Genomic DNA, 15,025 nt, shown 5'->3' with positions numbered 1-15,025 from the left:
TTTGAGAAAGTTGTGATCGAGTAACGCTAGTTGGCTGTATTCAGCTTTGCCATTGAAACTTATGAACGGTTTTATCTTCTAGCCTTGAATATTATTTCGAAGTGAAGCGATACTATCAACAACAACATTTAGTTTGGTCGTAACGACTGATAATCGCAAAATTATTTAAAATTAATTTCTAAAATTAGACACAAAAACTTGAAACTAAGATTTTACTTTTACCAAATATTTTTTTTTTCTTTTTTTATCTTTGTATAGGATTCAGCTTGCCAAGTTCTGATGACGAAGTGACTTTTTGAATAGGATATCTGAGGAGGATATTTTAGACACATTTCCTTACTTCATAAAAACTGGGTAAGTCAATTGTTAAAAAATTTAAACTGCCTAAACAATATGGGCCACAGATTTACCTATAAAATATATAAAAACAACTACATATAAAAGCTCGTTTTAATGATTAAAATCCAATTTCTATGAAATCATCACTCTAATAGTTAATTTCCACCAAGTCTTAACTTCAGTTTATGCCTATTGGAAAAATGAGATTAAAACTCGAAGAGGGTAATTGCTCGTATTAAGTAAAATCAAACGAAAGGAAAAATAGCAAAAGTTAAGAAATAAACTTTGCCCATGTAAAAGTTCTTAGAATCTTAACTTTTTTTAACAGTTAAGCTTTTGGTGGGAATAGGCTATAACTCTGCTATGGTAAAGTTAAAATGCGTTTATCTTCCAAAAGATGTTTCTTAAATAAAACTGGTAGAATGTGCTTTTAAAAATTTAAAAAATCTTTAAATATTTCTTGGCGCTTGGCTTCTTAACGTGGAGTAAATAGTCGGATTCTGTATATTGTAACTGAATCCTGATTCTATGTAGGTGTCTATTGAAAAATTTTGAAATTAATATTACTTTTAATAAAAGAGTGGTTTATAAAACGACTAAAACTACGGGCCCATATTTTAAATAAAATAAATGTCTCAGCCCACCCAAAATGAATATACTTATGTACGTATGTATGCATAATCGGCCAATTTTACCCGCGAGAAAACTTGCTGTGTCCCCCAAGGGAATCACACAACTTTGGCGGCCATATAAATCGATTAGCACTACCAGCTGGAAGAACCGTGTTTCTATCCCTGGTGCGAGAAAAATTTAAAAACGTTTTAACGGCATAAAATTAAAGTCATCGCTTTTTGCGTGACAACATCAAGACAGAATGCAAATTGGAGGCGAAGTTCGGGAAAATACATAGAAAATTATATTTTTCGACTTCTTAAATATTTTCACTCATTTCAGTGTTATTTGGTGCCAGAAAACTACATCCATAAGGAAGATAGACAAAAAATTATAAACAATAACATTAGAAAATATTTCCTGACATCCTTACAGAAAAATAAAATGAACTGCAAAAAGTAATTTTCTTTGGCTTATTTTTCTAACAATTTATGTTTTAGAGAAAAAAAACGATACAAAACTTCTTAAATCACCAAGATTCTAAATTAAAATTGTAATAAAAATACTTATTGTCTCCAAGCCACCTTCTGTGTACTCACAGATGATTTCTTTGAGATATCTCAAAATCAATATCTTCCGCATTTGAAGAAAATTATTATCATTTATTTTATGGTTGATAGCAAAATGCGTTACATCTAAATTTTTATCTTTAGCTTTAATTCCCATACACAGAAAATTATATCGCTGGCTTAGAGTGAAAAGTTACCAAGTCGACTTTTTCTGAAAATTATATTTTGAGGCAAGAAGCAAGAACTATTAAAAATGCATTTTTTCCAAATAAATACAATAAATATAAAATTTGAAAAAAAAACTGGATCTTAGCAATTTCTCGCTCTAAGTTAGCGATATAGCGTCGGTAAAAATTGATTTCTTTTGTTCTTAATTTTTGGCCGTGTTGCTGTCTAAGCGAATTTTTTCGAGTTCAACCGATCCCGACAGTCATATCTCTTTTGTGCCAACTGACGCCAATTGGAAATACAAAGTGGTAGGAGCCCGTTCTAGTTCTTAGGCACCCAATTTCAATCTATTTTTAAGCCTTACAAATCATAACGCAGTATCGTATTATCATCGTCTCAATAATGGCACAGCTTTCTGTTTAGGTCCTAAAGTTTTGAACACGTGCCTATTTTACCAAGGTTTTTTAAAATAGTACTACTCCCATGTATTTGGCTCTTGACCCTGAGTTTGAACCTAGAATTTTTTCAGTGTTAAATGAATGGCTTTTCGCTTTTTTGAGATCTCTTTATTTAGAAACTAAAGCCAAAAAAAGTCAATCTCAAAAACTTAGACAATTGTATTTCTATTTGAATAAAATAAAAATTAGTAAATATGTAGAGAACAGAGGAAACTGTTTTTATATTTTAACTAACTACTTTTCAATGGCTTCTCAACTAGAAATGCTACCATTAGGGACTAACATATACCTACATATTAGTATTGCAAAAAAAAAAGTACATTAATGTAAAACATATTTTACCCTTAAAAGCTCTATAAATGCACAGATACTCAATTTCCAGTGTGCTATGTTATAAATTTTCCAAGAATTGTTATTTTTATCACATATAGGATACGTGTTGCAACTGAAAAAAAGCGTTTTTGCGTTCATCTACATTGTGAATAGATGTACATATGTTGGAAAGTATGCACCTGCACCAAATAATCTGTTTTTTATGCAAGTTCTTTGATAAACATTTGCATTTCTTGTGCAACATCCGAAGAGTATACCAAACTATGTGAGTGCGACCAAGTACGCAAAGGTACTTTCATTGTTAAATTTATTACATAAATACATAGTATGTATAATACCTACATACGTACTTATGTATGTAACATTTTTTATGCATTTATTGTAGTGCTTATCATAACTTTACGACACTCACATTTGACAACATTTGACCATTTAATTTATTATTTTTCAATTTCAATTATATGCTCATAAAAATAATGTGTAATCTTTAACAAAAAACGTATAAGTCCATGCTTCAACCTTCGTGCAACATTTAAGATAAATCAACAAACTTTCGTAAAAATTTCGAGTTTTTAATTCGAGTTTTTAGAAATGTTTTGGGTATGCAGTTTTGTAGCGCATTCAATTTTAGTATAATAAAATGCAAGTTAAAAGTAGCTCTGACTTGCCGTTGATTTTTTTAATTAATTTCTGTTGAAGGTGTTGCTCATTTTCTTCATATAGAAAAAATCTTCGAACACGGATTCATTGTCGACAAATTTTGTCTTACGCGGAGTATAATGCAACTTAGTGAAAACGTCCGTAATGTAATGTTAACATATTTTTGTGATATTCTTAGATATCTATATTAATTATAAAAAAAACTTACTACTATTTGCCGAAACTCAATTTCCACAAAACCATGCCAACAAAGTAAAATGAAGAATAACTCTGGCACACTGCAAAAGTATCTTGTGTTTTTAATTGCTACCAGATTTTTCGTTTTTACACAGTTCTTGCAAAAAATTTTTCAACAGGTAGAGTTATTCAGACAGGTTTTGAAAATGACTCAAATTCACTTTGAATCCAAGTTTTGGTGTTCCGTTTTCCCTTTTTTTTTCATTTCAAATGCATGAGAATTCATTTTTTTTTTCGTTTTCAACAGCACTTTCACTCTGTAAATAAATCAGTAAAAATCTTGGCATTCCGGAGCTGTAATCTCGGGATTTCGGCACATGAAGAAGTGTGCGACATTCCGGGATTGAATGTCTTAGTACATACTTACTACCAGGTACGGCTGATAAGAGTACCTACATGTGTATATACTATATTCGTATTCATATCTACATACATATACCGGTTGCCATCGCTGCCCATATCCATATCCTTACCCATATAAATATCTTTTTCTATTACCATGTCCATATCCATATCCATATCCATATCCATTTAAAGATTAGTTAGTTACACTTTCAGAAATTTAGTCGATTTATTAAAAAGCAGAATTACTTGCTCAGACACTCAAGTAAGCATTCGCAAAATTATTTCAACTTGATTATTTTTAGCTTGCTCCATTACCTGTTTTTTCTTCATCGCTTTTAAACTGGCTTCCATATGAATAAATGGCTATTTAATAAATTGCCAAACATGGGGTTCAATATTTCATAAAGCTTTTCTGTGAAAAAGCGTTGCATGCACACAAAAAAAAAAAAGTCGGGAATGGATAAAGTGGAAAGAAGGAGAAGCTCACAACATCTGAAATAAACAAACCGCATGGCGTAATTGCGAAAAAAGCATAAAGAAAAGCATGCTCGAATCACTCGTACAAAACTACATAGTATATATGTACATTAGGGTGGTTCAAAATCCACGTGAAAAAGTAATGTCGGAAATTTAATGCCGCCACCACCTAGACTTGCTCTATACCGATAAAAATATACCGCTATTTTTAACAAAAAGGAGAAGGTTATCAATTCTTCGGAATATTTTTTCATTTTTATTTTATTTAATTTTTTTTAATATTTTTTTTTATGTATGTTACCACATACGTAGAAATGGCGTAGAATTCTTGAAAATCAATATTTTTCGATCGGAAAACTCTGTTTCTCTTCAGGAGATTCCCAGTAATAATACCCAATTGTTTCTTTAACCATTTTTTCATGGTAACTACATTTTATAGGCCCCGCCAAACCCCAGTAAATGCAGTGGAGGGACCAATAAAAACACTTTAGTATTACCAAATTGTGCAATAAAAAATTGGATGTTAGTATTGGAAGTCTTCTGAAGAGAGTTGATTGCGGGTATATTGATTGGGTATATTTTTTTGGGTATAGAACCGACTACCGACTTTACTGTTTTTGGACCACTCTAATGTTAATACTTATACACACATATTTGTACATAAGCATACGTAAGTACTGTCAAGCATAAAAACTATAACTAGACTACACTTTTTTGAAAGATGCCATTTAAATTTTCGTTGAAATAATCAAAAATGCTGGATACGCATTCTTGATACACTATGAGCAGGTTTTAGGTATGTAGTGGTGTGGCATATTTCATACATGTAAGCACACATTTATTTTTTATGATTTGATTTGGGCAGTAAAAACAAAAAAGTATCAAAACTGTAGCTACGACTTTTATACTTGCCACCACAGATAGTAGACAAAAAAACCAATCTGCAAATGTACACAGCTGTTCCCCACTCTGTTGATGTGGTTAGCTGCACAGTATGCAACCGGTAGCCGTGGTAACATACTGTTGCATAAAATAAAATGTGTACATATGAAATATGTATGTAAAAGTGCATACGAGTATGAAGTCGACCATGTGGCAAGTAAATATTTGCAAGGGTACAACGCAATAACACTCGATATGTCGGTGTTTTTATTTACGTTTTGTAATAAATCGGCAGTCGGCAAGAGCTGGCTTAATACTTTGTACGATTAATTGGTTTGCATGATATAAAATTTGTCTTGTTGTTTATTAAAGTTTTTTTATTATTTCTACATGTACATAAGTATAAGTAAGTTATTTTACAACTTATTACTTTTACTTTACTAAGTAGCATAGTTGACAGTTTTTTTAAGAGAAACAATAGATTTATGGTACAGTTTTTTGCGGATTCTTTGATACATTTTTTTTAGTTTTTTTGGAAACTATAGTTTTGCTAAAAAAAATTTGCTTTTCTGTATACTGAATTGCTGCTTTCAGTAGAATTTTTTTTTGTGTTGTCAAAAAGTACTCAGCTTCATATGGCTCGTTCAAAAGAAATCAAATAATGTGATAACAAAAAAAAAAGAATCGGGCGTATAGTAGTTAAGAGCCGTCAGCTCCACAGTGTTTACATTCGGTCGAAATAAAAGACAAGTAAAAAACAAAAAAAAAAAAAATAAATATATATTTTTTTAAGATAAGCGTGCGGAAACGCCCAGCAGTACTTAAAGAAAAAAAAAAACAAAAGTTACGTTTGTGGTCGCATGGGGTCAGCACTCAAGAGAGTAGCGACACATCGGTACGCGACAATGTTCTGGCCGTGACTAATTTACGAGTGCGCTCCAAGCACTCCCAAGAGATTTTTTTCAACTTGAATTGGGCTATATATATACCAAATTTGATCGAGTTCGGTGAAGTAGTTTTTGAGATACATATATATGATATTAGTGGGCGGTGTTACCTCTATTTTCCTAAAAATTTTCTAAATGCCATTTTTTTTTGCTATATATCAATTTTGAATAAATATTGATGAATTCCTTAGCAACATTGCTCAAAAAATCTGAAAGTCCGGTACATGCAAACAAATAAATTCAAGGCCGTATTTTTGCTTAAATTGCTTAACTTCTTCAATTTTTATGCGATTACAATAAATGACCCTTCAGTTTATATGAAAATAGATTTAATTTTAGTTAGCACTGTATACTTTTAAATTCTGCAAATTAGTGATGGTAAAAACTTAAAAAAATAAGAAAAAAAGTTTTTTTTTGTATTTTCTGATGAAAACTCACAACAATCCAAGTCTGACAATAGATTATTATACAACATTTTAAACGCCTATAGATCCTCTTCTCACATGTTCGATATTTAAAATTGAATGAAAACTAGTCATTCAAAAATTGATAAATCTAAAAAACCGCACTTTCTGACCTAAAATGACACGTCGTGACCTCTAAATGATTTTTAAAAAATTTATAAAAATCGGCAATAATATTTCTCATAAAAAGGAAAACAGTTAGGAGGTAGGGTGGGTCGATGGCCACCCTAAACCAGCGTTTGTGCATATTAAAAAAAAAAATTGTCAAGAAATTAATTTTGCGTTCCTTTGTTTTAATTTTTGACACAAAATAATACAGGTAAAAATTGGTTTGCTTTCGTTTCGACAAATGTGCGCTGAGTTTCATATAAGACCAGCGAAATACTATGAACGTCGAGTTAGTATTGTTACTAGATAAATATTATAGTGCTATTTTTTTAATTTTAATAATTTTTTTAATAACAATAATGTAGTTCACTCTACAAAAACCATATAACTCAAAGTTTCAAACTTTGGGCAAAAATCAAATAAAATATTTAATGTTTCCGCTATTGTTTTAGGGCGAAACATTTTTTTTATTTTTTAATATAACAAATATTAGGAATTAGCGTAAATTCTCATTCAAGGATTTCAGCTCATACATAACTACCTATTTGTGTACATATGTATGTGTATATGTGTGTAAGTACATACACACTTTTGTATAATCCACAGCATATAACAGCGCATTGCATAACTTTCCAATTTGCAACGTTGAAACAATTATGAAAGGGCTTGTCGAAAATCAGCTTAACTCGAGCTGTTGCAACAATAATAATGTCCTTGTTGGTAAACATACGTGTACCGGCGCGCTGCCAACATTTTGAAACTATTAGCTATGTATTTTCCCAGAATTGTGAAGAGACTTAAGGTAAAGGTACCTTATTTTTAATAGTACAATATGTAGTATTAAAATTACAATTTTAGTTATTAAAATTAAATTTAAGTCTTAAACAAAACTTACACTATTACATAGCGTCAATAGTTTTATCTTTCCGGTGAGGAAATCAATTGTTTATATGTATATATTTATGATGTATTTATGTATATGCGTTAGCATATCTGTATGTCTTCTTCAAGATAAAGTAGTTTTAATCAGCTTGCCTATTAGTTGTTTAGCAGAAATTTCTGTACTTTCGCATTTTGAATTAGAGGTGCCAGATCTAAATAAAAAAATCGATTTTTGAATCGATTTGAATCGAAATAAAAATAATCGATGCAGGGAGAAATCGTACAAAAAATAAATTGATTCCCCAAGATCGATTAATATATTTTACTTAATTTTTATAAAGAAACAAAATACAGCGATATGACCAACACTGAAACTACAAACATTGTACTTAATTATTAAAATTTGCATTTTTATAACGGTTTCAATATCTACATTTATCCAAAAGCTATCAGGTAGCTGATAGTCCGTAAATAATTAAAAAAAAAACTGCAGGATAAGGTTGTTGTATATTAAACCAACGATATGAGCATTCACTGGAAATTTACTTTTACTTAAAAATTAAGTGGATTTTAAAAAATTGTCTTATCTGCATAGTCCAAACGGAGGACATTAGTGGGCAGCGCAATACAGGTTAACTCAACCAATGTCTGGAAAATTGTGAATTGCATATACACATGTACATATGTACATACAATACAATATCGTTTGCTAGTTAAGAGTAAACAAATACAAGCTAGGCAAATATATCCCATATTCTGCTTACCACAAAATTTCATTATCGTTTGGCTAGCAGTATTTTGCGGGATAGAAATCAATTGTCTTTGCCTTAAGTGGCTTTCGAGTGTATCGGAAACAGTAGAAAATTTAATTAAATTTCAGAAGTATACAAAATTGTACTAGTAATGCAAATAAATCCAATAATCAATATCTGTCTGGATGTTTACGCTCAGTGTCTGCAGAGTTAAACCTTTTTACCCAGGGTTGTTACCCTTAACCTTCGAATGCACGACATTAACTGACCATCGACTTTTAAAAGGGTAGTCATTCCGAATATTTATAATTTTCATTGCATAACCAAAATGCAGTCAGTTGGAAAAATAGCAAAAATAAAAAAAAACTGAGATGAAAATTTGAAGCCAGTGAAATTCTATTATAAACCAACGTCAACAGACTTGAGTATTAAGTGCAAAAGTACGAACGTAAATATCTTAAAAGTTTCACTTTTGTGAATAAGAAAAAATAATTTATTATGTAAACTGATTATCCAAGTGAAAAATTGATTACAGCTCCATGAATAAGCAACAAGTTCGCTATAAATGATGATATTTTTTATTTTATGTTCTTCACAAGAAAAATTGCCACTGGCAAAGAGAGATGCGAAGAAAACGAACAGCAAGCCGCCACAACCATTTGCATACTTTTTGAACATAAAAAATTCAGTGTCAATTTCGCAGCTTGCTACTTAGCACATTATTGAGCCTTATTTGTGTTACCGACAAGCGTGTGAAAAATTCCAATGACCTAAAGAGTTGACTGAAAGACGACGAGAAAATGAGTATAATTTGAGTGCTGATTAGCATTTAAAGTGTGAGCTGATAGCAATACGCGCTATGCTGAAATTCATAATAATTTCCCCAATTTTCCCCTACCTGGGTCCGCCACTGACTATGATAATAATGACAAGTAAATATGTGATTAAAGTAAATATTTTCGGGACTCAAGTAGGCTAAACCATTCTCGGTTATTAAGCTTGCAATTATATAGGCAAGGCTCTCTGCATAATAGGAGTGTATTTTTAAGCTTTTTAGTAAACCATAATTTTTGAAGTTTGTAGGCTTTTTAATCGGACAACAAATAAAAAAATTATATAAAAAATAATAGTCCCGAAATAATACACTCATAGTGATCTTTTAAAATCACTTGGAAGAAATTGAACTTTTTTGTGATACCACCTACTGTACGGTTTGTGCATTCGTGCCTTGGATATAAAAAATTTCAGCTTTGGCCGAACTTTGAATGGACTTTTTTACTTATTTTTATTTAATTTGATTTTATTTTACTTTATTTCAATGCATTTATTACTTGGCGGATTTATGTAAATTGTAATGAAGTTGTCGTTTTATTGCCGTCTGCACTTTAACGCGCAAGATTTGAGATGTGTTAATTTTCTGTCTGAGCGAGCAGCGTTGGCTGCAGTTCGAGGATATTCGGCCACTATGTAGCATGCGTTCATACATACATACACACCGCTTCGTTTTAAAAGGTATATTTTTTCAGGAGCTTAACTAATTCAGTACTTCCAACAAGAAAGCATTCCATTGAAGTCATTGAGAACATAAATCTATCTTAAAAACAATTTCATAACACTTATTTTTATTTTTATTTTATTTCACAGCTATGTTAATACTGCGTCCAAATACCAACATTCTTTATTATTTAATTTCATTGGAAAAACCTGCTATTTACTAGTTTTTCAGTCCATGACTGTGGAAAATTTCACCATATTATTCTTAAGTGTCGCATAAATAGATTTATGGATTGTATCGTTTTTCCACGAGATTTCAGCTTCATTATAGCCGAAGTACTTTCGATCGGGTTCGCATATGGCAACTGTAAGGTTATGCCGTTTTCAAACACAAGCGACTTCAATATTTCTGATAGATGTCCAATGGAGGAACCCAATCTCCGCCTCTTGGTTCAAACCATTTATACGTTGATGGCAGAAATCTTAGACGGTATATCGTCCATTCCATTTTTTTTGTGAAACAACGTCAAACATGACCCTGAATGTTTCACAGAACGCCGGAGAAGCTGGCTTATGCCTTAAGTGGATCAGGCACGCTTAATGGAGTTTGTCATTCAAAAGGTTAAAACGTCTGTGAAAACCACTTGGCTCCAATCATCATTTGCTGCTAGTTCGGGTTTCATCGCTATCGCTCGAAACTTGGTCTGGAACTTTTTCAGCCGGTTTCTTATTGGACACTTGTATGTAAATCCCTTCGAGCCAATTTATGTTTAGTAGATTTCAAGGATATGGCTGGATGACCTTCAAAAATTCTCTTTTGAAACTATTAAAAGTGAACGAAAACAAGAGTTAGCGCACCGAACACGTCCGATTGCGTCGGCGGCGATAGGTGCCCGGCTAGCCGAAACTCTCTAATTGTTTCAAGAGAAGTTTGTTTTCGTAGAATTAAAACTACGCAATCACTTTTATTCTTATTTTTTTATGCAATGCTAGCTTCGCCTTTTAGGCTTATTTTAACTTGTTTTTGTAGATTTTTTTCTCATTATCTGCGTCAAATATCAAATTTATAAGATTGTACTAATTTTTTTAGATAAAAACAAAAAGATAATGTTGCAAGTTTTCTCAATTTTAAATAAAGTTATTCACGTTTAAACTTTCGAAAATGAAGAATTTTGTTTAAGATAAAAAAAATCTCAAAAAAGTATTGGGCCTAGGTCAACTTTTTGGAACTGAACACCCTCTATATATAAATATATAAATTTTTCTTATGTTTTTATAAAAATAAAATAGTGCATTCATCAGCAAAAACCAGCATAGCCAATTTTTTCAGTTTCATATAGAAAAACCAAAAGATTTTCATCAAAATTTTCAACTTTTCAATTCCATTTTGTAGAAAAATTTAGGCTGTTAAATCTTAGTATAATAAGGTGAAAGTTTCAAGTCTCTAAAAATTACCGTTGATTTTTGAGTTCTTTTTTATCTTCCATATAAATTTTTTATGTAAGAAATTACGAAACACCCTTGACAACAAAAATCAACGGAAATTTTTAGAAGTTCAAGACTTGCATTATCGACGTATAAATAAAAAAAGTAATGAGTGGTCAAATGAAAATGCACAAGGATTGTTTTTTTTTTTTGTATGAAATATGGACAGGGAAGAATGTTACTCATACGCCTTGTCAGCTTTCATTGGCCGCTTTTCGTATAAAAATTGTTAATTTTTTCATAAAATATACTATATATATTTTGAATATCTCGAAAACTTATTCATAGAAAAATATTAACTCGACTTTCGGAATCAATGAGCGATTCTACATAGAAATTGGATAAGGGCATCTGGCGAAAAGAACACAAATTTTTCATCCAGTCTTTTAAAAAGGCAATAATATGGCGTATTCTTGTTTTCGTAAGAATCAAAAATTGGCAATGTTTGTATAGAAAAGTGATATAAAATTTAAAAATTTTCGATTCGTACGTAAACAAGAATACCCTTACCTATGATCATTTAAAAATAAAATCAATCTACCTCTTGCGCTTATTAGCAAATAATACCACCAGTCAATACTTATTTGCGGCAAAGTTTAACATTTTACCATTTCTAGAAAATTGCTTGCAGTTTTATGTGAAAGTTTGTAAAGATACTAAATAAAAGGCGAATTACAATGATCCCGTTTTTACTTCAAAACTACGCAAAAACTAAAAACATTCCACGTTTTGGCTTATTTCACTCCGCTCCAAGATTGTGAAATGGCAGTGCTCAAGTATGTAAATTGCAGACTTTCAATCACTTAATAAATATGTACATATGTATTTCGCTACAGACAACTGTGCCAGTTGGTTACTATGGCCATAACTTGGTAATAATAACTAAAACTTTTTCTCAGTGTAGCCCCTAGGCTCCCCTAGGCTTGGAGTGTCCCTCGGCGGCACGGAGCAGACCATTTATTTACACCCGAATTCATAAAAAATAAGGGAGACTTTAAGTGATTTATAAGTCGAAAATTTTTGTTAAGATGTCACTTTATAAAGCTCTTAAAATCTATTATATTTATATATATAACTTTTTTCTCCTTTTATTCGATTTAAAATATAAATTTTATTAAACTTCGGAAGTTTAGTGTTCAATCACATTACATAAAGCCATAGACCACAATACACCATAATGCGCGTACAATAAATCTACAAGGCATTTTAAACCAATCATCAGTGTAGTTAATATTTTCAAAAAAGTTTCACGTTATCTCTCACTTACGTAGTATTGCTGTTGAATTAACTAATTACTTAATAGTGTCGAAAATTCTACATTTAACATGATTTACATTATGCCAAAGGCCGTCACAAGCTTTATCTTTAACCTAATGATAAAGATTTAATTAAAGTGTCTACCCACGGCTAAAATGATGTGAAGAAATACATATTTTGTACTTTAGATTTCATGTTAAACCTACGTAAATCTGGCTCGCTTTGCAAACAAAGTAGTATTTCACCTAAGCAAATTCAATTTAGGCACTTAAGTGACTACTCAACAGGTTTGTATTCCAACTAAATAATATTTTTGCTGTTGTTGTTCGCATTTAAACTAGTCAAGTATCTTGCGAATATTTTCATTAAAAACAGATTTCAATGACAAGAAAATATGTGAAGCACGAATATGTGTAGACGTAAATATGGGTATACATACATTCACGCCCATTTTGATGGCAACTGACAGGTGTTAGTGAATTAAATAGTGCCAGGAGAATCTTTTGGCCAATGTGGCGTATAAATATACTTACACATATGTATTCTAGTGTGTATGTGCGCTTATTAATATACTGGTAGTTTCCCAGCCAGCAGAGAAACATACATTTTGCAGACAGTGCGGTCTTGTAAAATTTTCCGTGCCCGGAAACGGAAAGAAAACGACTACAATTATCTTTCATTTATTTACGTATAAAAAAATCTAAAAAAAAAAAAAATAACAACGCAGGTTTTCGTATCTGGAAACGAATAGAAAACGACAACAATTATCATTTATTTTCGTATCCGGAAGGCATTTGTAAAATGGTATTGAACAAAAAATTCAATCAGACAAATTGAAAAAAAAAAACAGCCAAAAACGTATCCGTGAAAGGAACATATCGAGCCCTAACCGCCAAAATAACGTAAGCGACATTTTTTTCAAATTTTTTTTTTTTGATGTAGAAATGCATCTAGATGCTCTAAGAATATTTCTACAGCAAAAAGAAAATTTTGAAAAAAAAATCACGCTTACAATATTTTGGCGGTTAGGGCTCGATATGCTCATTTTTCAGTTCCATTTTAAGATTTTTTGCTGGCTGGGTTACTCGTTGAATATGTGTAATCTACATCTTGAGGAATTCGTTATTGCGCTCAAGGTTCTCTTCAACATCATATAAGCGCACTTACATTTAGGTATGTACCTATATTTACTTGTCCTTCAAACGTATGCTTGTGTGCTAAAGTACGCTGAAGACGACAGCCATTTATAAGCCAACGTTTGCCACTTTTTATTCATTTACATATAGATATGCGCTAATAAACACCCTGCAGGAAATGTATCTAACTATAAGCTAATTTTAAGTGGATTAGGAAGGAACTAAAGGTCACTATTATCTGTATATTTTCTTTGACGAAAGCTAACTATATTTATACCTCTGCATTTGGTGTAACTAACTTGTCACTAACTACTTTTGGACATAGAATATCAATAGGAAAAACAAAATATATTTTTTATATATTTTTTATTTTTTTATTTTATTACATTTCATACTTGTTTACATATTCTGCTGTAGGTGGTCCCATATTCGAACTCCGTCAGACATACATAACTTCAAAATGAGAATATGAAATTTGGATCTTCCTTTTATTTGTCCTCAATTCAAAAAAGGAATTTGCGAAGCGCAGGATATTTAAATAGAAACGCCTTTAAAGAAAACAATCTCCAGCATTACCTGTCAACTAGTTTCAAGTTAGCTTTTTGTAGCTAACTACAAGTTATATATTTTATAGAAATCCTGCAAAAAGCTAACTACAAGTGGGTTATTTTTTTGTATCAATTGATAATTGGTTTTAATCAGTCGAGGCAAGATTCATCATCAGATCAGCATCTGCGAAGTTCAGAACGAAACATGTTGACTTTGAAGTTTTTAAAGCCAAATGCATTCTAAAATTAAACCATGTTAAACAAAGGAGTTCGCTGCATTAAAAAAAGTGAGAATTTCAATTAGTTATCATTGAAAATGAATTTATAAATTACTTTCTAATTAATTAAATTTCCTGCAGGGTGCATATTACCACATAGATACATATCTATTTAGTATGTACATATATAAATATGTGTCCGCAACACCGTTTCGAGTCGTCTACTTGTTGCATGCCAAATTTATTCTGATTCTGGAAATTGGATGCCTTGCCAAGTTGTCAAAGTGTCGCCCAGAGAATCGTTATGTCGCTGAGCTGGTGATTTTGCTCGTTAGTCGTTAGTTAGTTGGCAACAAGTGGCAAAAAGGTAATTGACTTCCAGTGTGTGGGATGCAAGTGGATTTTAATTAGTTTGTCAGTTACTGTGAATTGAAGTGTGTGTATGTATGTATATTTGTAGGATGGTTGGTCTGTGTAGCTGAATATTTGTCAACTTGTGTTGTGTGGTGGTTTAAGGATGCATGTACATACTACTTTATTTAAGTACATAGGCAGATTTGGGGAAAGATTTGGTGAGGACTACAAATTAGCCAGTTTTAAGTTGCTTGCTCATGCGTTGTTTATTGAGGTTAAGTTAGCTTTATTTCGATATCA

At 31.5% G+C, this 15,025-nt stretch overlaps 1 protein-coding gene across 1 annotated transcript in view; it reads left to right on the top strand.

The window, feature by feature from the left end:
- Positions 1–262: 262 nt before the first annotated feature.
- kairos overlaps positions 263–15,025 on the top strand; it is a 27,143-nt gene continuing 12,380 nt past the window's right edge. Inside the window, exon 1 of the mRNA XM_017625322.1 lies at positions 263–354. The gene's annotated coding sequence lies outside the window, so the exon portion shown is untranslated. The remainder of the gene's footprint in view (positions 355–15,025) is intronic.

This window comes from Rhagoletis zephyria, unplaced genomic scaffold (assembly GCF_001687245.7).
Source record: "Rhagoletis zephyria isolate East Lansing unplaced genomic scaffold, Rhagoletis_zephyria_1.1 Rzeph_scaffold_03992, whole genome shotgun sequence".
NCBI classification, from domain to species: domain Eukaryota; kingdom Metazoa; phylum Arthropoda; class Insecta; order Diptera; family Tephritidae; genus Rhagoletis; species Rhagoletis zephyria.
Note: the sequence above shows the minus strand (reverse complement) of the source record. Positions and strands in the feature narration are given on the sequence as shown.